The sequence below is a fragment of the Mustela nigripes genome, chromosome 4 (genome assembly GCF_022355385.1).
Source record: "Mustela nigripes isolate SB6536 chromosome 4, MUSNIG.SB6536, whole genome shotgun sequence".
Lineage (NCBI taxonomy): Eukaryota > Metazoa > Chordata > Mammalia > Carnivora > Mustelidae > Mustela > Mustela nigripes.
Genome location: NC_081560.1, coordinates 188156777 through 188183373, shown reverse-complemented (window position 1 = coordinate 188183373; position 26597 = coordinate 188156777).

Sequence of the window (26597 nt, the reverse complement as noted above, 5' to 3'; positions counted from 1 at the left end):
AGAGCCCAGAGTCTGGGTCCCGCTCGTGGCTGGAGCCCAACCCCGCGTGGCCGGAGGGGGCGGAGGCGCTGGACGCCGGCCGGCCCCACCTGCAGCCCCAGCACATGTCCACTTGGTGACTGTGGGATGGTGTTGCCGCAGCAGCTGATCTCCCGGCAGAAGCCACTCCTGCGTTCGGTGAGCTCGTCCCTTCTCCAGGAGAGAGGCACACCCAGAAAGCAGAGCGACGAGAAAAGCATAAGATCGGCTTCTGTTGCTCCAATTTCCTGCAGGCCTGGTGGGCCCGATGGCCTCGGTAGCCTGGAAAGGTGTTTGTGACCTCAGGGCATGTCTCGGGCTCTGCAGACGAGGTGAGAGGCTCGGAAGCAGGAAGCAGAGTTGGCCTGGGGGGCTCCTCTGAAGGAGAAGGCCTGATTGAGCATGTGTAGAAATTGCACCTGCCTTTGCATGGGATTTTGGTCTCTGTTCCTCTCTCCTCGCCATTGGCAATGGGTTCTGCTGGACTGTCTGAGGCCAGAGGCACCGGGCTGAAACGCTGAGTCCACAGCAGGGAGACAGCAAGACGGGGGCCATCTGGCCTAGGAGGAGGCCAGCTCCGTGAACCTAGACCCCCATGGTGTCCTGCTCCCCAAACCATCCCCCACCAGAATTGCCAAGTTGCTGACCCAAGTCAGAAGCCTCCGCCGGCGTGGGGACCAACCCCACTTGTCCATGCAGACATGCAGAACTTCCACGCCTTGAGTCCAGTTCCTCATTTGACGCGCGATAAAGGAAGCAATGGGGAAGCTAGACGCCTGGTCTCCAGCTTCCGTCCCATCACGGCCCACCAGCTACCCGCCTCTCTCAGACAGACCTAGAAGAATCGACGCGCGTGCGCACACCCACACACAGGCAAATCACCATCATCATCATCACCATTGTTCTTACCATTCTGCTGGTTATCTGTCCCCGGTCGCCTAGGGTATAGCTCGGAAGAAAACATAAATAAAAACACAGTGACCTACCACCAGCAAGATCTATACCTTGACTCCTCTCCAGGGTGAGGGACCAGTGCGGGTTCGCATCATTAAGCATCTAGCTAATACTGGGAGTGCGCCGCTCATGGATTAGAAAATTTTAGACTATGACAATGAGATAACCAGCAAACTGATACTAAATGGAAGTGCACCATTCGAAGGCTCACAAAGCCATTCAAAACTCAGCCAGAGATTACAATCGGAAAGGAAACCAGGGTTGGGGAGCTTCAAGTAGTTAAAACCTTCCCGGAACCGATTAGACAACCCATCGGAGGGACCCCGAGGGGTTCTTACCTTTTGATTCAGTGAATTGATCTCTCCGAATCCTGCCTGCAGAATAATAAAAATGTGGGAGCCGAGTTGCACAGGGTGATTATAACAACATTATTTACAACGGTGAAAATTTAGAAAGAACTGATGTCCAATAATAAGGCGGCTTTGGTCATTCCTGTTAAATGGAAATGTATACAGCCATTAACAACCGTGCTTTCAAAAATATTGGTAAACTTCAACTTTTGCATCAACATGGACGGGACTGGAAGAGATGATGCTGAGTGAAATCAGTCAAGCAGAGAGAGTCAATTATCATATGGTTTCACTTATTTGTGGAGCATAACAAATAGCATGGAGGACATGGGGAGTTAGAGAGGAGAAGGGAGTTGGGGGAAATTGGAAGGGGAGGTGAATCATGAGAGACTATGGACTCTGAAAAACAATCTGAGGGTTTTGAAGGGGCGGGGGTGGAGGTTGGGGTACCAGGTAGTGGGTATTACAGAGGGCATGGATTGCATGGAGCACTGGGTGTGGTACAAAAATAATGAATACTGTTATGCTGAAAATAAAGAAAAATAAATAAATAAATAAATAAATAAATGATATTGGTAAATTGACATTCATAATGCAGTGTAAATTTAAAAATGCATTTTCTATGTGTGTAGTGTGATCCCAATTTTCTATAAGAATAGCAGATAACAGAGATCATCATATGTCTTTACGGACCCAAACACAAACTATGAGTCAGCATCGCTTTTTCCTTCTTCATCACTGTTTTCTCTATTTCTCTAATTTCTACGGTGATCATGTATTACTTCCGAAGACTAATTTGTTTTTTTCAAGGCACGTGTTACTCTTAATTTTTACATATATTTTTAATTTTTAGTTGTGAAATATTTAAAACATAAAAAAAAAAGAAAGATGGCTGCCTACTTACTCCCTTCCAAGTTGAACATACATTATCCCATTTAACCCTATTTCACACATTCAACACACTGGTATCAGAACTTATCTGAAATAAATTGATTTAACTCCAGCGGCAGCCAACCTCAACACGATGGTTTCTATGAAGGGAACATACTCTTCACAAATGCTTTTTTGTTTTTGCTACATATTTATTTTCCCATAAATCATCTATATTCTCCATGAGTCTTAAAATTTACATAAAAGTTATTATTTGTAATTTTTTTGAAAAAAAAAAACACTTGATTTTTTGTTTTTAACTTGATATCGTGCGTTGTGTGTCCACACCAATACGTGTGAATGTGGTTCATTAACTTTTGACTAGTGCGTGGCATTCCTTCGTGGGCACAAACCATGACTGGCTCACCGGTTCCTCTAGTGCCGGAGACCCAGACTGTGTTGCTGATACAGCAACACAAAGGACACCCTTTGAGATGACTCCTTGGACACAGGATGAGAGTTTCTTTGGAAAGATGCCGGCAGCAGAGCGGCTGGGCCCGAAGTCGCAGGTGCCTTCAGCTTGCCCGGGGGGTTATCACATCCCTCTGTGAAGTGCAGGTACCAGTGAACCCTGTGTCCTCAGCAGGAACGGGGCCTTCCCAGCAGACGGCACCGTATCCATTTCCTAGGGCTGCTGTAAAGAACGCAAGAGACTGGGGGGCTTGACACCTCAGAAGCTGCTGCTTAGAGCTCCAGAGGCTAGGAGTCTGGAGTCAAGGTCCAGGGCCACGCTGTCTGTAAACCCGCCCTTGCCTAAGCCAGTCCCAGGGCCTCCAGGAGCCCTCGGCTTCTGACAGCATCACTGCCATGCCTGCCTCTGTTTCCACAGGGCCTCTCGTCTCCGAGTCCCCGTGCATGTTCAAATGTCCTTCTCCTCACAGGGACCCCGGTCACGTGGGATCAGAGGCCTCCTTCCGCTGGTCTGACCTCAGCTTTTCTAATTACATGTGTAGCTCCCTTATCTCCAAATAAAGTCCATTCTGAGGAAGGACTTCTGGGTCGGGACTTCAACACACCTATTTTGGCAAGGACATGATTCAGCCCGTAACAGTTGTCAATTTAACTTCTACCAAATTATGTTACCTTTGTAATGAAATCTGTGGTGAACCAGAAATATTTAAATTTAATCCACCCATATTTATCAATTTTCTTTCATAGATATGTTTTTGTTCTTTTTAAAAAATCCTTCCCTATCAGATGTCAGAAAAGAATTTATCAATATCTATACTGTTACCAATGTGCCTCCTATCACTCAAACAAATGACACAGGTCTGGACGGTTTTACATCTATAGATTATCAGATCAGAAGAACAGGTAATTCATATCTTATGCAAAGTATTCTAGATGACAGAAATAGAAAGAAAAACCTCAGCTCCTTTATGAGTTTTGAATAACCTTGAAACCAGCATTAGCAAACAATACTCGAAGAAAAGAAAATTGAACTGTCTTGTTTATTAACACAGACTAGAACTTGTAAGTACAGTATTAACCAATGAATATTGTAATGTATCAAAAGCAGGTCCTGGCAAGGTAAGATTTATCCCAGAAATATAAGATAAGGTTGATTTAATTTTATCAAAGCTGTTACTGTTATTCACCTCACAAACAAATTATAGAAGAAAACCCATGTATATACATGTATGTATTCATCCCACTAGAAGCAGAATTTAAAATTCAATAAAATTACAAAGCCATTCAAAATTCAAACATAAAAACTTACAACGAATTAAGAACCAAGTGCCAAGTAGTCAACCAAAATTCTACAGCAAAATAGCAAAATGAGTGCTTGAGCCTGAGATGTTGCTTTGCAATCTTGCCTTGCCATTGGCTTTATAAAGAATGCTTCTTTCCTTGTTGACTTCAACACCCTAAAAGAGATTAAAGCAGCGTGTCCAGTTTCTGCGTCAATAAAACAGAAAAGGTAGTAATTTCCTCCTCTTGGAGTTCCTGCTATGTTGTAGAATACTGTCTGCGATACAACTGGCAAGACAGAGATTGTACCTTACCATTGATGGGTCCAGGCGCTCAGCAGAGTGCCTGGCACATAGTAGGTGCTCAGTAAGACTATCGCTAGGGATGGTGGTGCCTCCTGTGGCCGGTGAAGCCGAGAGTTTCGATGTGTGCATGGTACACTGACTGAGGGCCCCTCTATACCAGACAGTGCACCAAGACCTGGGATACTTGAGTTTTTCATAACCCTACTTGCTACTAAAAACAAGAGAATCATATGATTTTTGGTCCAAAAATATCAGTGCAATAGAGAGATAATAGAAAAAAGCAGAGAAGAGGAGGTAACGTTATTGTGATTAGAAAGTAGTGATTGCACTCCTGAAAGACGCAAGACAAATGACTCTAGTAGTGAGGCGCCCAGGTGGCTCAGTTGGTTAAGCATCCGACTCTCAGTTTTGGCTCAGGTCATGATCTCGGGATCATGGGATCGACCCCAGCATCGGGCTCCATGCTCAGTGGGGAGTCTGCTGAAGAGTCCCTGCCACCTTGTTCATGGTCTCTCTTTCTCTCTCTCTCTCAAATAAATAAATAAATCTTTAAAAAAATACAAGTCATAAGAGAATTTAGTACAGAAGGTGGTAAAAACTAACATAAAAGGATCAGTAGCTTTTCTATGTATGAAAAATAACCAGATAGGAAATTGAATGAGGAGGGAAACAGCCTCTTTATTCAAAAAACAAAAACAACAACAAAAAATTATTTATTTATTTGAGAGACCAAAAAAGAGCATGGGGTGGGGGAGGGGAGAAGGGGAAAACCTCAAGCACACTCCATTGCTGAGCAAGGGACCTGACTCTGGGCTCTATCTCTCAGACCCGGAGGTCATGACCTAAGCTGAAACCAAGAGTTGGTACTTAACCCATAGCACCCCCAGGTACCCCTAAACCCCCTCTTTAATATCAGCAAATAAGTGAAAAATATAAAATAAAACTTCCACTGAGAGATGTACAAGAAGTCTTGAGTAAATTTAAACGCAAATTTGGTACTTGGCTGGGAAGATTTGACATTGTAACATTATCGGTTCTCTCCAACTTGATCTATAAAGGCACTGCAATCCCCATCAAGACACCAATGAGATTTTCGTGGGGAAGGTGAGGAGTTATTCTAATGCCTGTTTAAGAAGACCAGAATTGAATAAGACCCAGGGAAGTTCTCAAAAAATAAATTACTGCATATTCATCTCAGCAGATATTAATGTGCATTTGAAAATTTCAAAAATTAATGCAGTTGAGTGATGACTGAAAAGAAGGCAGTGACATTAAGAGTAGAAATTTAAAAAGGCCAAGTATAAACAAAATACATCTGGGAATTTTAAATGGGTTAAAGGCAGAATTTCAAATCCTTAAGTATAAGATCAAAGATCAGACATTTGGAATTTCTACCTCTCTTTCTTGACCAAAATTATTTCCAGATCAATCATTGATCTAAATGTAAAAATAAAAGTATACAACTATTAGAAGAAAAAAGACAAAAATGGAGGGTATTTTTGTTTTTAATATTACCTCCACAAGGGCAAGCCTTTCCTAGCAAAACACTAAATCTAAGAAGCCAAAAAGGACAGGTTTGATCCGGTTACCCCCATATTTAATAATAAAAAAATAAAATATTATATCATAAACCAAATAAGGGAAGAAAAAAATACTCTGAGGGCAGATTTTTAATTAAGAAACACTTCCGTAACGTGGTTGGCAAAGTGCTATACAAGTTACAGGAATAAAGACAGATGCACTATTAGAGCAATGACAGAGGATTCGAATAGAAAAACAAACCAGTACGCAGGGCCAGGAAAATCCTAAGACCCTCAGCTTACTTGAGAATGAGAGAAACTCAGATAGAAATGGTGTTTGGGAGACAATTGTTACCCACCCAGGCCAGGAGGGAGAGAGCAGGGAACTGGCTTCCGGGCTTCACGGATGGGATTACAAGTGTGGAATTATGAAATAGGATTATTATTCTCAAATGAAATTAACCGATCCGTTCCACTTCAGGGAATTTATTCTACAGATAAAGTTCACAAAGAGATATATTCACGGCTGTTCAAAGCAGCAAAAAATTAGGAAAAGGCTGAATGCTGACTACATTGCCACAAATGCATACACTGTCCCCTATAACGTCATTAAAGAAAACGAGGGACCCTGATAAATGGGCATGCAAATGTCCTCAGGTTACGATGTTAGCGAACAAGTCAAGTTTCAAATGATCCCGTGGTTTGATCACATGCTTTTGTTTCTCCAAAAAGGCCCAAAACGATTGGTGTGTGTTTATTTGTGTAAGAAAATAAAGTTTCGGGGAGTTTATGCAAGAAACACAACGGTGAATAGTGATTAAATGTGCAGAGCAGGACTGCAGATAACAAAACAGAAGCGGTTTTTATTTTATTCTGAGGCATTTGGGTTGACTTCTTTAACCAGGTTTATGTATTAGGTTTATAATATAAAATAATGATGAAACAATCCTGAAACTGGAAGATACAATAAGAAAAAAAAAAAAAAGATTTATTAAAACCTTGGGAAAAAGTGATCTTGGGGATACCATTGCTCTAATCAAAAGCATACTTTTGTCCCAAACCCTTTAGCATTTCCCGTTCAGTTCTGATTCTTATTTTCAAATGTCTTTCTTTATCTATGTGTGCCTTGAAGTGGACATTCTACATGCTTCCTTTGGAGCACCCTGCAATAGATTATATTTCACTTCCTGATCCTCTGGAGATAGAGACCCGGGACACAGAAGGGAAAGCAGCGAGGCAGGGAGGCCTCCGCAAGGACGCTCGGCCGCAGTCACCATCCAATCCAGGCCTTTGGACGCTTATCAGTGTTTCCAGATATGCACGTCTCTGGAAAATGTCTACTCTCACCTTACCATTTCTGTCTTGAGTTTATTGACAGTAACCCAGGCTTGGTGCTGGCTTATCCAAAACCCAGACAAGCATTGTGCAGGGAGACAGGAAGAGCTCCTCAGCAAACGTTCTCGAGAATCCTCCATTAGAAAATTTAGAAAGAAGTCAAGTGGATTTGCAGCATACATGCAAGTTTTGTGTGTTTTGCTTTAGGGCTGCTTTTATTTTTAATTCTATGCCCTTCCCTTATGAAAATTGAGTACTGGACGCTTTAAGTCAGACCCAGCCACAATGGAGAAGAGGCTGTTTTCTGTAAAGACCATTTGGTCAGGGGTGTTTCCGTTTGGTATAAAATTCTTTTGAAAAAGAATATCCCAAAAGGTTCTTTTTAGTTTGACTCTTGCAAAGTGATGCTACAGCTTCTTCCTATAAGTAACATGTCTGGCCTTATATCAGGGCCCTCAAGTGTGGTAAAGAACATTCAAATAATCCAGACTCACCTGCAAATAATTCAGGTAATAGCACAGGGTAGATGCCCCCGATAATAAAATGACTGATGGATTTATGAGTACTTAGGAGCACAATTATTTTTTTCCAAGGAAAGACACAGAACTTTTGCACGTCTCTCCTAGATACAGGCAAATGTAGACATGGGCTTGGTTAGAAGTATCTGCAGAACAATGCATTCTAATATCATCATCAAAAATATGTGTCCAGGATTCTCCAGCGTTATTCTTACCTATCCCAAAAGGACTTCATGGTTGCCGAAAGTTGCGTTTCGCCTGCAATGAGCCATTCACAGGCAGCTCTGAAGCTGTCTGTTTCCTTCTTTTTAACAACGATTGCAAGGATTTTTATCGTTTTCCCCATTTAGTTTAAAAAAAAAAAAAAGGAGCGAGAGCGGGAAAGATCAAGCACTCTAAATTTTAGCATAAATGTCAAGGTGAAAAGAATGTCAAACCCTAAGAAACACCCTGGGAAAGGCTGGGAAGGTACCGCTTCTCTTCAATGACAACCTATGCTCCCAGCCCACGTTGCAAATCATAAACAATTGATGCTGTCTGAAATACGGGGCCGCTTAAACACGTCGCCCGGAGAGTGAAGCACTGGCAACATTTAATTTGGCCCTCTAAACCCAAACAGTCTTTCTAAAGTTTCCATTTAAGTGCAAGTCCTGTGTTGCCCCTGCCAAGGACAGACACACAGTAAAAGGCATTTTTAATTGATTCCTCGTTCCTTTTTTATTATTATTTCAGAGGCTCCAAGAAGAGCAGAGTCAGGTGATGTGGGAGAGAGAAGACAGAGAGGCAGCTGGGAAGAGGCAACCGGAGGTCCGCGTCCCCACTGTGTCTTCAAAGAGCCAGGTGAAAAGGGATGAATTCTATGAACATCTTTGAGGTTTCTCCTAATCTAAATGTTTGAAATCTCACAGTAGAAATGTCTGGGTGCTCAGCTGATTTGTGGGGCTTCCTCCAGGTCTTGGAAGCCGTGTCATTATGATGGTAATTTGAACCACATGGATGTACATGGGGAGATGGGCAGTAACCCAGACCCTGAACGAGAGGTTTGTCTTAACCAAATGTGTCTTGCTTGTACTCAAACTTGAACACACAGAACAAAATTTGATTTAATTCTTTTATTTTTTAATTAAAATATACACACATCACCCATAATGCTATATGTAGTAAAATAGAGGAAGAAGGAAGGAAATTAATATTACCATCATAAAATCAATAAGGAAGGAAGTAAATAAATATCACATCGGTGAAATTTCAAGTCATTGAACAAAATAAAAATTAAAATAAACCTTTCCTCCCCAACCGAGTTTCCATTCCCCAGAAGCCACTTCTAATAATTTCAGCATCTTTAGTTCTTCTGGAAGTTACCACAATAACTTTAAAAGATGTACTCATACTCTTTTTTTTTTTTTAAGATTTTATTTATTTATCAGAGAGAGAGGGGGAGAGAGCGAGCACAGGTAGACAGAATGGCAGGCAGAGGCAGAGGCAGAGGGAGAAGCAGGCTCCCTGCTGAGCAAGGAGCCCAATGCGGGACTCGATCCCAGGATGCCGGGATCATGACCTGAGCCGAAGTCAGCTGCTTAACCAACTGAGCCACCCAGGCGTCCCTGTACTCATACTCTTGATCCCACATTTACCCATTTTACACAGTATCTACTGAATTCCCTTTCTATAAACTGGTGAGTTGAGCTTACTTTCCTGACTTCTGCCTTCTCTTTCTTCCTACCTCCCACTGCCTATTCCAGAGGATATATTTGTAATTTTAATAATATATCTAAATCTTGAAAGTTTAGCTTTAGGTGATATCTATTGAACTCCATAGCTAGGAAAATCAGGAAATGATAGTACAGTCACTTTTTCCTATTTCTCTTTGTCCTAGCCTCTGACTTGTGTTATTTTGTACACATTGTCAATAATTTCAATAATGGCACTCTGACTTGCAATTGTAATTGGTATTCATGACTTACCTATGATTATAATTGTCAAATTCTCATGTGCACATAAAAATCACTTAAGAAATTTATTAAAAGATATGAAGCTAATTTGCCGGCAGCCACATTGGAGTCACAGGTATCAGACCACCAGTCTGGTAGCCATAAATATGATACTGGACAAAAATGCATGAGGCAATTCTTTACAGGTACTGAACAACTGAACACATCAGTTCAGCATCCCTGAGAGGAAACAAAACAAAACGGACGACATGAGCCCCATAATTTTCCTAGTTTCCTTCCAAAGACCATTGCCATCCATGACACAATTTAGCAATCCCATTGAGTTTATTTATTTATTTGACAGACAGAGATCACAAGTAGGCAGAGAAGCAGGCAGAGAGAGGAAGGGAAGCAGGCTCCCTGCTGAGCAGAGAGCCCAACGCAGGGCTCCATCCCAGGACTCTAGGATCATGACCTGAGCCGAAGGCAGAGGCTTTAATCCACTGAGCCACATAGGCATCCCGCAATCCAAGCACCCTGCAATCCCATTGAGTTTAGAAAACATATCTCAAATTTCAGAATAGCTTGTGACACAAATCTATAGGGCAGGACATGCTGCCCCAGAGGAGGAAGAAGAAGGAAAAGAAGGAACCCCAGCATTGATATTGGAAACCCATGTGAGTCTGAGGCTAGGATTGTGCTATGCACATGTGGGGCAAGATAGTAAATGACACAGGGCTGCCCGCAGCACAAAGCAAAGACATGGCAAGTCAGTCAAGCAGGGCTCTTCAAGAGAAAGGCAGTTCTGGCCCTGCCACAGTGGACAGGCCTCATGAACACCTCTTTCATACCATGGGCATGCAACTGAGTCACCACACAGGCCTCGCCTTTGGAGTAAAGACTGCATGTTAGAGTAAGAGCTCTTCTAGGTCACCCTAACAGAGTCCTACCAAACTCTGATATTATCTGCAGGGAGAAAGTGTTTGATATTAAATTCTGTCCAACTGGCATGGGTAGAACTTTAGGCTCCACTGTCCTGAACAAACAAAACATAAAACCAAGCCTACAAAAGTCAATGTCATCAACCTATACTTGAACTTCCTGCTAGAACAAGAACCGATTCTCTTCAGGGATAGATAACAGAATCCAGAGTCACTATAACAAATAATTTCCAATGTCCATTTTTCAATGAAAAGCCATCAGACATATAAATAAATAGGAGCATTTGAATTCAGTTAATGTAACTAAACTTGAGGTGGCCCATATGTTGATTTTTATTTTCTCGTTTTGTAGTATTTTTTTTTAATTTCTTTTTAGCGTAACAGTATTCATTGTTTTTGCACCATACCCAGTGCTCCATGCAATCCGTGCCCTCTCTAATACCCACCACCTGGTTCCCCCAACCTCCTACCCCCCACCCCTTCAAAACCCTCAGATTGTTTTTCAGAGTCCATAGGCTCTCATGGTTCACCTCCCCTTCCAATTTCCCCCAACTCCCTTCTCCTCTCCATCTCCCCTTGTCCTCCATGCTATTTGTTATGCTCCACAAATAAGTGAAACCATATGATAATACACTCTCTCTTCTTGACTTATTTCACTCAGCATAATCTCTTCCAGTCCTGTCCATGTTGCTACAAAAGTTGGGTATTCATCCTTTCTGATGGAGGTATAATACTCCATGGTGTATATGGACCACATCTTCCTTATCCATTTGTCCGTTGAAGGACATCTTGGTTCTTTCCACAGTTTGGCGACCATGGACATTGCTGCTATAAACATTGGGGTACAGATGGCCCTTCTTTTCACTACATCTGTATCTTTGGGGTAAATACTTAGTAGTGCAATTGCAGGGTCATAGGGAAGCTCTATTTTTAATTTCTTGAGGAATCTCCACACTGTTTTCCAAAGTGGTTTCCAAATCTCCACACTGTTTTCCAAACTTGTATCCTCACCAACAGTATAAGAGGGTTCCCCTTTCTCCACATCCTCTCCAACACATGTTGTTTCCTGTCTTGCTAATTTTGGCCATTCTAACTGGTGTAAGGTGGTATCTCAATGTGGTTTTAATTTGAATCTCCTTGATGGCTACTGATGATGAACATTTTTTCATGTGTCTGATAGCCATTTGTATGTCTTCATTGGAGAAGTGTCTGTTCATATCTTCTGCCCATTTTTTGATATGATTATCTGTTTGGTGTGTGTTGAGTTTCAGGAGTTCTTTATAGATCCTGGATATCAACCTTTTGTCTGTACTGTCATTTGCAAATATCTTCTCCCATTCCGTGGGTTGCCTCTTTGTTTTGTTGACTGTTTCCTTTGCTGTGCAGAAGCTTTTGATCTTGATGAAGTCCCAAAAGTTCATCTTCGCTTTTGTTCCCTTTGGCCTTTGGAGACATATCTTGAAAGAAGTTGCTGTGGCTAATATCGAAGAGGTTACTGCCTATGTTCTATTCTAGGATTCTGATGGATTCCTGTCTCACGTTGAGGTTTTTTATCCATTTTGAGTTTATCTTTGTGTACGGTGTAAGAGAATGGTCGAGTTTCATTCTTCTGCATATAGCTGTCCAGTTTTCCCAGCACCATTTATTGAAGAGACTGTCTTTTTTCCACTGTATATGTTTTCCTCTTTTGCCGAAGATTATTTGCCCATAGAGTTGAGGGTCCATATCTGGGCTCTCTACTCTGTTCCACTGGTCTATGTGTCTGTTTTTATGCCAGTACCATGCTGTCTTGGTGATCACAGCTTTGTAGTAAAGTGATGCCCCCACTTTTATTTTAGTAGTTTAACATTTCCTTAGCGATTCGGGGTCTCTTCTGATTCCATACAAATTTTTGGATTATTTGCTCCAGCTCTTTGAAAAATACCAGTGGAATTTTGATCGGAATGGCATTAAAAGTATAGATTGCTCTAGGCAGGATAGACATTTTAACAATGTTTATTCTTCTGATCCAAGAGCATGGAATGGTTTTCCATCTTTTTGTGTCTTCTTCAATTTCTTTCATGAGTGTTCTGTAGTTCCTCGAGTATAGTTCCTTTACCTCTTTGGTTAGGTTTATTCCCAGGTATCTTATGGTTCTTGGTGCTATAGTAAATGGAATTGATTCTCTAATTTCCCTTTCTGTATTTTCATTGTTAGTGTATAAGAAAGCCACTGATTTCTGTACATTGACCATATGTTGATTTTAAGAAGCATAGTCTTTAAAGTGGCTGGTATAAATATGTTCAAAGTATCAATTTTTTAAAAAATGGTCAAATAATTAAAGAAAAATACTATTCTCATGATGGAAAAGATAGCTATCAGCAGACAAATGGAAACTATAAAAAGGAGCCAAATGGAAATTTTAGACTTTAAAAGTAAATACTAAAAGTAAACACTCACTTTCTAGGCCTAACAGCAGATTGGAGATAGGAGAGGAAAGAGTCAGTGAACATGTAGCCAAATCCATGGAAATCATCCAATCTGAACAACTGAAAGAGAAAGTATATTGAAGAAAAGTAAAGAGACTCCTAGAGACCTGTGGCACAATGTTAGATGTTCTTGGTGCTCTTAAGAGAAGAGTTGAGAATGAGGCAAAAAAAATTTTTTGAAGATATAATGATTGGAAATACTAGAAATTTTCTGGGAAAAACCTCAAGAGGTTAAGTTCATTTAAGTTCATTGAGTTCAGTAAATCTTAAACAGGATAACTACAGAGAAAACTAAAATGAGACAAATCATAGTTATTCTATTAAAAACTAAAGACAGAGAAGAAATATTGATAACAACCACAGAGCAAAGGTAGCTTATATACAGGAGAACAAGGATAAGACCAATAACTGATTTCATACAGGAAACAAAGGAACCCAAAAGACGATGAGATAAAATGGCTTAAAGAAATGGGATGAATACTATTAAACTCTACCACCTCCACTGAAAATATCCTTCAAAACCTAAAGTGGAATGACACTATTTTCAGATAAACAAAACCTAAATGAGTTCATTATCAGCAATCTGTCCTACAATAAATGTTAAGAGGTATTTTTTAGGCCAAAGGAAAGAAATGGAAGGTTGAATCTACAAGAAAGAAACAAGAAGACAAAAATGGTAAATAAATGGGTAAATAATTAAGAATTATACTTTTTTACTTCTTACAGTCTACTTAAAAGTAAAATGAACATTTAAGTCCAAAAAAAATTGTAAGGTAAGACTATAATGAATATACAAATAAAAAGACATGACAGGAATTTCACAAACTGTGGGGGTTGAATAGAATTATACTATTTTTCCATTTTTAAACTATAAAGTATGAAGTTTGTTTCAGGGAGCAGTATCAGGTGTCTCATGGAATGATAGAAATGTAAAATGAGAAATGCAAAGTGTCAGATGTTAAGGATGAAATGTGACATGTGAGAAAGTATAGTAGTAGATTCTAAATAGATAAATTTTGCAGGTATGTTACTAGTAACACACACACACACACACACACACACACACACACACACACACAAGTATAGCTAAGAAGCCAAAAAGGAAGTATATAGAACAGTTAAAAAAAAAAAAAAAAAAAAAAGTTGATTTACACAAAAGAAGACAGAAAAGGAGCAAAAAATGAACAATGACAACAAAAAGAAAACAAAGGAAGATGATAGACAACCCAACCTACATTAATCACTACATTAAAATTAAATGAACTAAAAACTCCTAACTAAAAGGCAGAGATTGTAATACTGGATTTAAAAAGAGTGAACTACCAAGAGATGCTATAAATATAAGGAGAATAGAAGACTGGAGAAGGGTAAGTGCTAGAAGGAAGCCTGAAGAACTCAGATGTGTGAACATCCAGGTCAGTTTCAAGGCGAAGGGTGCTATGCGTGTGGGCTAAAGGAAGCTATTACACAATGAAAAAGAAAAGATTCTCCATTCTTCATCTGGAAGACAGGGAAATCTTCAATATGTTGTGACTAGTAACAAAATATCAAAAATTCATGAATGAAACTGACAGAAATACAGGGTGAAATAGACAAAACCCATTTATAATCAGAGATCCTAGGTCCTTAAATTGCTGCCACTTAAAGAAAACCAAGCCATGGGATTATCTTTTACAACTTTTTAGGGGTCTATGTTCTCTAATACCACCATTATTGTAGTTCATTTTCCTCAACAAATGTCTGCAGCCAGGACAGTGGCATGTGGGAGGGAGGGAATTCATTCAGGGATGTGGCCAAACACTTCTTTGTGATGCACATTTCTGGGAAGAAAGGGTATTACCTATATCCATCCTGTCACTTGAAGGAGCTATTGTTGATGAGATTGGAATCTAAATCTGATGACTAACAAAGCAGGTTTTGAAGTGTTACTGTTCTCTAAGCCTTGTTTTTTTGTTTTTGTTTATTTGGTTTTGTTTTTTCCAGAAATGCCTTTCAAAGAGTGGCTGAGATGTTTATATGGTAAGTAAAGTGCTTAGATGGCTTCATAAAATAGAACAATGGCATATCTCAAAGCAGCTCCAAAGGGCAGTCTTTGTCAGACATGCTCTCCCTCTGCAACCATGTTCAGCAGCTGGTCATGGTGCCCTTCCGCAAGGTTCTACTCTCTGAAATGTGAATGGTCACAGTAATTAGGAGGGGGCCTCTACTTTTCCTGACTCGCACATAAATTCTCAGCTTTCATTGTTTCTCAGGTCCTTTTTAAATGATAGACTGGCCCCAAGAACATATGCAACTTTATTTACTATTGTGTCTTATGCTGTGAACAGGCATAACATGGGTGACCCAAACATTTCAGCTGCTTATCTTTGTCATCCTCATCTCCAAATTTCTCAGTATGATGTGACATTTCAACAGTGAAAAAACTGACAAAACATTTTCCTCTCACCCAATTCTTTCTACACTGTGGTCACCTTCACATAACATTCATACACACAAACATACACTATAAATATGTATTTCAGTTCCCATCAAAATGTCTGGTATATATTTATACACAAAACCATATAAAGAACATTAAAATTGTTTCTTCAACTTTCTTTTTCCAACCAACATTTATAATTTATACCCTTTGGGTTAGTTTACATTTATTTTACAGTACTAATTTTATCATACTTTGTCCTAAAATCCCCTTGGCTGCCTGCATTTAAAGGTGTGAAGAAAATATAATAAAGACTGGCTTTCTAAGGAACTTAAAAGGCAAAACACTTTTTAAATCACGCTATGAGGAGACACACAGAGAAAGGCTCTGATTACATCTACTTTCAGCTGAAAATTTCTAAGCATTATATTAATGACCTTGAAGATTGTCCAGCAGAAATATCTTGTGGGTATGAATTTCTTCAAAGGTTGAAATACAGGTCAGAACTCTCCAGGGGCCCCTGTGATATCAAATAAAAAGCTTAATCAATTTGTAGAAGCAGAAGGGTGGACATGCTTTAGAGCACCAGAAATTGATACTCTGAAATCTACAATTATTGGAACTGAAAGTAACTAACTTGCAGTCTGATAAGATTTCTTTCTACCAGTGTCCCCCCTGCTTGAGCAGACATGAAAGGAAAAACAAATTTCAGTGGATTTGAAACCAACAAGACTTTGTAAATGTGTCAGAATTTCCATGCTACAAACACATCATCTCATCTGGCCGGAGGTTGAATTCCTTACCCTGATAAGCATGGACATAGAAATCCCTTGGGTTATTGTCTGCTCTTGACCCCTGTGATGTGGCTTTAAAGCTTAGGCCTAAAAGAACTCATCTGGTATTGGGTCCACAGCCTTGATGTCTACACACCTAAGGCTGAACGGCAGGCACAGACCCATGCAACTGTCTTTATGAAATGCTAAGTCTATTGTTTACTGTTGGAATTGGCCAGATATTTTCAGACAAAGAAAAAAAGTTTCCCAGACTAAAGAAACACCTACATTTGTCTGTGTATTCCTCCTTTCTGTTAAGGTAGGAGAGCGTATCAAGGGCAGGCTCCTACCTGGATTGATATGTCCTCTGCCTATCAGGGGAGTAACAGGGCACTTGTTGAATTCTACTCTGTGGAATTCGATGACTAAGCTCAAAAGAATGGGGCATCTGTGCCTAATGAGCAGGAGAAAGGAACGTAGACCAATGGGCTCCTGATGATCTTGAGAGTTTAGAGAATCACTTGAGAAGTATCCCCTGTCTTATGATGACAGTCTAAGCTTTGTACCTCCCAGCAGAGCCCCAAATGGAAAGCGTAGATTTGAACTGATTTCAAAGGCCTTAACTGAAAGCATGGTTTTCCTCTGCTTTCTTTTGTTGTCTCCAAAGCCCTATAAGCATGTCTGTCCTGATGGCCTGTCTTGCTGATTGAGTCCAGATTGAAAGTGTCCATCAGGGGAGCCTGAAGGAGGCTGGGGTGGGGGGGAACCTCTCTGGGGTCCAGGGTTTCAGGGGTGGTTTTAGGGAGATAGGGCCTTTCCCCTGGAGGTGTCACATTCACCAAACTACAGCTGTTCTGAGAAGACAAAAGCAGTCTCCCCGTAACCCCATGTGGTCCAGGCCGAGATCAGCAAGCCCATCCTTCAAGCTCAATCTTGCCATCCTCCAAGTTAGAAAATGCTGTGGTCGCAATCATGCCGCCCAAAACTATAGCCTCCTTTTAATATCACCCCGGATAAATGACCAAACCAGAGGGGGTGTGGGCAGAAAGCATTCAATCAGAAAACAAAGTACAAAGTAAGATTGTTTTTGCATAATACTAGGTCCAAGATCACTTTCTAATCAACTGTCAGTTGCCAAAATTGAAAACATTTAAGATCCACCTAACTAATTTGGTAACTTTAATCATCATTTGCACCCACTACTGTTTATACATTATATATAATGTATAGCCACCAGATTTTATGTTTTTAGTGTTTTCTTTTAGTTTTAATATATTTCAAATTGTCCTAATTATTCTTATGCCCCAAGCTGGAATACCAAAAGTACAATTTAAAAAAATATATATGAATAGTTAGATTTTGAAGAAAAACAATTCAAGTGACTCTCCTGCAAGTTGCCAGTAATAAAAAGAGTCTAAACAATAATAATGAGAATGGAATTTTTATTAATTTTTTTCCTGAGCAACAATTTAAGAAACTACTTTTTTCAACTTACCTCTCAAGAGAGAATTATCTTGGCTTTAGAGATTAAAGCTATAAGAAAAATCTGACTCAGCCAAGACATATACACACTACCAAGATCCGTAGTTGTTGACTCTGCTTCATATCATACCAAGATGCAAAGAAACACATTATAGAAAGAAGACTCCCATTGTGGGGATGCGGTATTTTTGAGAAAAAGACATCAATCTGTAAAGAGTATCATTTGCTTCAGTGAAGCAAAGCTCCTGTTGGCTCATCCACAATTCCTCTGTAGAGGTAGAAATAACCATTATATTGAGATCCTTTTGTTTCGGGTACCTCACCCAAACAGTGTTCCTTTTCAACTCCAACAATGGTGGATTGGCCAGTAGGATGCTTTATTACAAGAAACCGATGCTTTCAGGCCATGGTTACTTTTTCCCGCTGCAGAGTCAGTGAGAATTCAGTGGGATTTGCTTTTGCCCGCTTCTCTCCCCAGCCCCCTAGGGATAGCAGACAGATTTTATTTTTGGACACTGTTCTCCAACTCTCTGGTGAAGAAATTCCTATAGAGTAAACTACAAATGAATTACTAGATAAATTTTTAAAACCAAAGATATATAATCTATAAAACTATTTTTAATTGTTAAGTCCATGAGCTTTAAAAATTGGTTTCCAAACACTGCATCCAGGTTTCTGCACTTTCCTCTTTGTGGACCAGAGATGAAGATCCCATGAGCCACCCCCTGTTCTCAGACACTGTTCTGGAGGTCTGGGATCCCTATGGTCAAGATGACAGACAAAGATTTCTGTATTTCAGGACCACACTGAAGACAGCCTTCATCCAGGCTCTGATCTGGATGGTCAAGGTCATTGGTGGGAATAATCAGAGATAATTTGATGGGTAAATGGTGAGGCTGCATTCTCTTTTTAGACAAATGTCTAAGAAAAGCTTCATTCGCCCTTCACCGGCTTTCTAAGAGCTGCAAATTGGTGAACAGAGTTTGGGATTTTCAGACCCTCAGCTCCAGAACCTTCCCTGAGAGATGGAAAAGCCAGAGGAATGGGTGGGTGGTGAGGAGGGAAAGGCTCTGCATGTCAGAATGACTCCCACAAAGGACACTACAGTGACCCACAAGTACCACAGACCCCAGGCCGGGGCAAGGTTTCACATTCAAGAGTGGCATGGACTCAGGGGGTCAAGCAGTGGGGAGGGCATAGGATTGACCAGCATAATATGGAGCTTCTCCTGCTTTTCATGGACTGTTCTAATGCAGCCCATGGCCAAAGAAGACAACAAAATCATTTCCAGACTGTCCATTAATACCATGGATGAGATGTAACAGTGCTTAATATTTAGATTAAGAAAAATGTTAATGTGCCCAAACTAAAATTTTCAGCTATTTCATACCACACATCCATTTTGGACCATCAAAGAGAAGCTGTTTCCATTTGCTGTATCCTGTCAAAAGCTTTAGATAATTAAAATGCAAAATGACTATCTTTTTACAGACCAGCTTTTAAAGGATTTTTGCTGAGTGATTGAACCAACCTCATACATTGATTGTTCAGATATTCAAAGGAATATAAAAATGGGAAGAAATCTGTTCATGGCAGAAAATAGGAAAGATAGGATGCAAACCCAAGAGACTTGGAGGAATTCTGTGAGACACAGTTCAGGACCTGGGGACAGAGGAGAAAGCACCCTCCTCCAGCCCGACCCTCCACCAAGCCCTGGGCTAGCTCAGGGTTTCAGGCCCTGGACACTTGAGATACTGATGACCTCCAAGCCTCCAGAACCCACAGAGTCCCTTGAGGTGATGACAGGGAGGGAGCTCAGAATCTGTGACTGTTCTAATTGCAGTGTTGGGAGCCAAGTTCTTTATGAGAAAACTCCATGCTGAGCCAGGCCACACCCCAATTCTCCAACACCAGCCTACCTAAGAAATAGGAAAAAAAGATGTCCATTCTGACAAAGGTGAACACCAGTAAATCTGAGAAATTCCCATGACTGTTTATGTGGGCCTACATTATTTTACTAGGGCCCAGTACTTCCCAGGATGCCCCTGAGAACAATATATAGTGAGCGATCTCCTGGGTATTTGAAAAGATTAAGAATTTCAAAAGAAATAGACCCTCTGGAAAGTCCTAAGAAAAATTCCCCTAGGAAACTGAGCTCCTCAGGAAATAGCAGGAAAGTGTAAGAACATCATTTTGCTCTTGCTGTGTAACAAATCACCACAAATTTAGGGCCTTAAAATGGTGCCCATTTATTACCTCTCACTTTCTGTGGGTCGGGAGTCTGAGCAGGGCCTCACGGGGTCCTCTACCCAGGGTCTCAGAAGGCTGCAAACACCATGCTGGCCAGGAAGCGTTCTCATCCGGAGGCTCAGCTGTGGCCGAATCTGGCTCCAACCTCTCTCGAGTTGTTGACAGAAATCATTCCCCTGTGGCTGAGTTGAGGGTTTCAGTTTCTTCTCCATTGTTACTCCAGTGCTCCCTGCGGCCCCCTGCCTTGCAGCTCCTTTCCTTGCCTGTTCATCACACGGCGGCCTGCTGCTCCAGGGACCCCAGTGAACCTGCCTTTTATGCATATGAACATGAGCAATATGTATATACACTCACTCACATGCGTGTACACACACACACACACACGTGCATGCACGCATGCGCGCACGCACTTAGGAACGACTTCTTCTTGTCTTTACCATGTGACATAACCCCATCGTGGCTGGTTATACATATACATAACCTCATCACCTTTGACATATCCTATAGTTAAAAGCCAGCCACAGCTCCTGCCCACACCCAAGGTGAGGCGTGGCTACAGGGTGTGAACATACAGGCCCCTTAGGGTCTGCTCGACACAGAGAGTGTCTATTTCTCTCTCAGCACTGAAGAGAACGTGCACCTATGAAAAGGGAATGAAGAAAAGGCAGCTCTGTGTGTGTGTGTGTGTGTGTGTGTGTGTGTGTGTGTGTGTATGGTGTTCTTTTAATAAAGAAACTAGCAAAGAACACCCAGAAAACACTCCACAGTTTATTCACTGCTTATGTTTTCCCAGGATCCAAAGGTACAAAGTAGGAATACGGTGAACAGAAAGATGGCGCCCAGAGGAAGTCTCAGGACACGCAGCATGTGTGTATTAGGAATTCCAGAAGAAGCGTGCAGAGAAAAACTATGAGTAAAGGATTTTCTTTTTGTCAAAGAACTTTTTCTTTTTCTTCCCCTTAACTACATTTTTATAGGTAAGGAACCCCCCAGCATCAAAATAGTAATCACAATAACAACGCACGATCTACATAGACATATTAATTGTGAAAATTTTAAATATCCCTGTCATCCAGGTTGGGGAGGGGCAGGAAAGTTACACTGCTACTATTTCTAATACTAAATCAATCTTGTCCTCAAATACGCTAAGCGAACACATTTAGAACACAACAGAACATCGTCTGCCAAGTTTTGAGGGAAATTATATTGGTACCTAAATCATTCTGTGCGTGATTGACCCATTATAAGCCCCCATGTGCCTGTTCTAAAAGAGCATCACTGAAAGATGAACTTCAGCAAGCCAAAAAATAAAAATCATTATTTCAGGAAAAGGGAATTACTGTAAAAAAAATGGTAGGAATGAAAAAAACAACATTCAAGGGTTGATATCCAAATTCATTCTTACCTAACAATGAAACCGAAATGAAAATGTCAAAAATCTCTTAGAAGTGGAAAAGCAAACAAGAGAAATAATTATCTGCATGAAAAACTCCCACTATTTTTAAAAATATGTATTTATTTATGTGAGGGAGAGAATGTGTGTGTGTGTGAGCAGGGGGGGGGATAAAGAGAGAGAGAATCTTGAGCAGGCCGTCCTCTGAGTGTGGAGCCCTACGTGGGGCTTGATCCCAGGACTCAGAGATCATGACGTGAGCCGAAACCACGAGCCAGATGCTTTACTGACTGCACCACCCAGGAGCCCCCAAAAAGTCCAATTATTTTAACCAAAATGAAGATGGAGGTAGACAAAAGGAGGAAATGAAACTATGGTGGAGTTTATTATCCCATGGATTGGACAGACCTCTCAACAGGTGCTGTTAGTAACCAAAGAATAAAGTCACTAGGAATCAGTTAAGAAATTTCCTGTAAGAAAGACCCTGAATACTAAATAAGTAATCTTTTTTCCCAATTAATCTACACATTTAAGGTAATTCCTATAAAATTCCCAACAGGGATATTTTGAAGGTAACATAACAATCTTCAAGTTCACTTGAAAAAAAAAAAAAAAATCTATTAAAGTACAAAGAAGAGGGCACCTGGGTGGCTCAGTGGGTTAAGCCTCTGCCTTCGGCTCAGGTCATGATCTCAGGGTCCTGGGATCAAGTCCCACATTGGGCTCTCTGCTTGGCAGGGAGTCTGCTTTCTCCTCTCTCTCTCTGTCTGCCTCTCTGCCTACTTGTGATCTCTCTCTATCAAATAAATAAATAAAATCTTAAAAAAATAATAATAAAGTTCAAAGAAGAATGAGGGGGGCTTGCAAACATCAGTAAACATTAACTGACAATGTTTTTCTCACACAGAGATAGACAGAGCCATCGAGCAGAATAGAACATCTTGAAGCAGACCAAAGAATACGGTAGTGACGTTTCACATCAAGATTAAATAAGTGGTACTAGAGGAAATGAGTATTCATTTAGGAGAAAAAAAAATATAAATTAGATTCAGGCCTCGGATAAATTCCAAAGGGATTTGAATCATCATAAAATCAAAAATAGAAGAAAGTACATTATAAAAATATCTGTACCATATGAGGATGGGGGGAACCTATCTGAGGATGACACAGAAAGCAAACCTAGACAGGAAAATATTGGTACATTAAACTGTATAAAAATTTTATACTGCTGGTGGTCAGAAAATGCACAGAAAAGTTAAAACACTAATAATGAATGGAGAAAGTCTGGATGCTACAGCATAGAAGCAGAGCTTTTACAGATTGATACAAAAAATATTAAAAGCCTCAGTGGAGCCATGGACACATGGTCATTTACCAAGAGGCAACAAAATCCTGAACAAATGCATGATACTCAAAAATGCAGATTTTCACACGATAAAACACCCACCACCACCGTCACCTACAAATATTCACAACAGTTAGAGGATGGGTGGATGCGTGGATGGACAGACAGACAGATCCCTGTGAGAAGGAGCACAGGAACGTTACCCTGCACTAGCAGGGGCTGGGGGACGGCAGGGGCGGGGGGGCGGGTAAGCCAATACAACCTTTCTGGAAAACATTTTGGCAAGAAAAGTGTAAAATGATTTCACTTCTGGTACTTCACTGCATGCAAATAATCACGGGCATACACACATAGATTTAGCCAACGCTATGTTCCTCAGAGGGATATTTATAAGAACAAAATGTACCGGTTAAGAAAAACCCTCAACGATCGACAATACAGGGCTAGAATAAAGACACCGAGAGACCCACACGCGAGACGAAGGTCATAAGGCAGTCACAGCATGTATCTTTTTGTAAAATCTAAAAGTGTATTTGAGTAGGAGAACACAATACAAGTTTATCGTGTTCCGGTGGGCACCAAAGGTTTTCTCCTGGTGAGGCTGTCCACGTTTAAGTCTCACCAGCGTGTTGAAGAAAACAGCTGGAGGTAAAAAGAACACCGGGTTGTTTCCCTACAGAGCCGAGAAGGCTGTTCAGGAGCTGTGGTCTTTGACGAATATTACGGCCTCTCGCCATCAACATTCTGAACACGTGGGGGAGTTTGCAACAAGCAGGAAAGATCCAGGGTGCGCTCAGGAACTCCAGAGTGACCTGCCCCTCTCATTCAGGCGAGGGCCACCTGCACGTTCATCCAACCTCACTCAGCATATGGCTAAACTATTACAAAGACGTTGTGACCAAGAAAAAGTACACTTTGTGAAATGCCGCACGGATGGGTCATGCTTGGCTAGTAACACCAACTGGCAGAATGAGTGCAATTTTTAAAATATGAAATACAAATTTTTGTCAAAGGAGAAGTAAAACATTATAGCTTGAGGTTCATTAAACCCGGCTCACATTCTGGGATTCCAAAAATAAAGCACTGGCTATTCAAAATTGCAGTTTGACGAAATTACTCCAGACCGAGCCCTAGAGATGCGAGAAGAGGTGGATGCAGGGCTGTTCCGGCTGCTCGGGCTCAGCGGGCGCGAAGGAATGTTCCTTCCTCCTCCTCACCCCAGGGAGACAGATGGCAAGAGCGGAGGTGGGGCTGACCGCATCCCTTCGTCCTCCTGGGGGGCCCCCTGCCCACGGCTCGAGACTGTGCCCTGTTCTCTCCCCGAGGAATGAGTAATTTGCATGCCCTTGAATGCTAGCTTGCGTGACCTTCTGGTTTAGGGGAGCCGTCTCTTGGGGACTCGCGCGTCAGGCAGCCCCTGCCAGGGGTGTCAGTCAATGTGCATTCCAATGGCAGGTGCGCCTCCAGGATGTGGCCCTTGCCAGCTGGGGGTCTGCAGGTGGTGACTGTCCCTTCCATACCTCACCAGTCTCAGCATTAAGTGGCCATTGGAGCATCCCTGCGTCACGGAGCTGCTTGACTTTGTCACTCAGCCCACATGCTTGGACCGGAGATGGGAACCATGAGTCTTCCAAGCAGCTCTAGACGAGGCAGGAGGAAGTTGTTAATCCTCCAAGAAGGCGGTGCTGGGGCTCCCTGAGTCCTTCCTCTCCTCTGATAGCCCAGACTCTCGGTTGAGAGGAGCCTTCCTCGGCTCTGTCAGTTGTCCCCGTCAACTGCTATGGTGTCTGTCGTCTGTGTCTCCTTCCCCTCTCCTTTCCCTCCTCCGACGCACGCTTTGAGGGCTCCCCAGCCCAGACTGAGCACAGGCTACCATCCTGGCTCTTGGCCTTCCTTCACCCCCAGAGCCCTGGGGTGAGGGGGGCTTTTGCCCCAGCCTCCCCACAAGCCACCACCTCTAGTTCCCCCCGGAGTCTCCTGGACCTTACCCTCTGGGAGGTCTCTAAGCAGTGCCTTCTAGATGTGTCCCTTCTAACTCTGGATTAACAAAAGGAAAATGAAGACCATTTTAAGATTCATTTAAAAAAAAAAAAAAGACATATTCTGCTTTAAGAATAGAGTTTAGCCAGAGATATTGATCAAATTCATGGGCCGAATGAACATTGTATTTATCCTACTTACAGAATATTCGTTATTTTTTATTGATCAATAGAATTCAGGCTTCTACGAGATAGAAAATTACATCACCAATAAAATCGGAATAGCAGCATTTAAAATTAGCCTTGTGAATAAATAGAAACATGTTGCCAAATAATGAAGATAATTTTTATTATTCTGCTCTCCTTCGGGGGGGCTCTGCTGTCAGTGAATGACATCAGCCTCCCTTTGGGTGCGCCAGCCCTCAATCCTTACTTCCCACTCTTTGTTTGAAGTCAGGCAACTGGCTATTTTTATACCAAGTTTCTTTCCTTTTCTTTTTGGTGGGAGGGTGATGGCTTCAATTAAATAAAAAAATAAATGAAATGAAATGAAATTAGCTGCTGGGGTACAAGGCAAGCTTTGCAACATAGTGTTCTAGTCGCAATAAAAGATTTCTCCACTGAGAACAAGTTCTTATTCACCTAGAACTGATCTTATAATTCAAACACTCTCTGGCTGTGAAATCATGCCAAAAAGTCCTTATGAGCGATATCATCTTAAATGCAGGCAGTGAAAACTGCGAAGATATTGCTAATAATGGCGCCGCATTAATTAATTGCTATAAAATTTGCAAAATAAAAAGAACATTGGGAACAAAGCGATATAATATTTACCAGTGCTGAAAATTAGAAATAAATATTCAACATGCCCTTTTTGAGTCATACAAGCAAGCAGTTTTGAATAATAAGGCAGGACAAAGTCTTTTACACAGGAAAAGCTAATGATTTCTGCATTTTGCTGCTGGTGAGGAATTGAAGGATGGCTGATTTGAATCTTCCTTCAATCTCCCATCAATAAAACACAGACAAGGCAGAGGCAAAAGCTGATCTGGGGGAGTCATGCTTTTATAATTGCTTTTTACCCTCAGGCATTTGAAATCCAGAGGGTCACGAGTCCTTGGGAGAAAGCGAGTGTAGCCCAGAGCCCAGTCAAAACCCTGAGAAACAAATTAATTTGTTTGTGGGGCTCAGGTCTAATTTGTGGGAAGAGAACACTGCGTGGCACTTTATAATGTTATAACCTAATTAAAGATGTATCTATCTAAAATATTTATGCAAACTTTACCAAACCCAAAGATTTTAATCTCATTTGAGAGGTTAGCTGACTTGTGGGACCAAAAACAATTCTTAAAACAAGCTTTTGGACCAGGAATCCAGAAGGCAGATTACGAAAGAAAAAAAAAAAAAAAAAGTATCGCAAATTTCAACTCGTTTTGGTACCTATTAGCCCCTTTAATTAGGAAGACCTAATCTCATGCCACATTTCCTGACTCTGCTTGGATACTGGGTGAGTCCAGATTTCTTTATTCAAATGCACTACAACCTCTTTCTTTTCTTTCTTCTTTTTTTCTTTTTTAATTCTACTTTACTCTATGATGGGAAATGCAAGTGAAAATTTGCATTTCTTAGGATTTTGCAGTCTGCCAGTCTAAGCCTACCTGGGACTGGTTCAGCCCGGAGCCCCACCATGGAGGCCTCTAATAAGCATATAGCAGGGTAAGCTGGAAGGAAGCCACGCGGCCCGAAGAAAGGAGGGAACCAATCCGAGTGTGACCGGAGCGCTGTGATTTGGGGTCTCTTCCCCACGCCACGTATTACTATCATCCGCAAATGGACATTTCACTGGGACTTCAGATGAGGCCGTTCAGACAAACCCTTTCTAGTTTCTTGTTATTTTTCATCAAAGAAATAAAGAGACTGGGGCGCCTGGGTGGCTCAGTGGGTTAAGCCTCTGCCTTCGGCTCAGGTCATGATCTCAGGGTCCTGGGATCAAG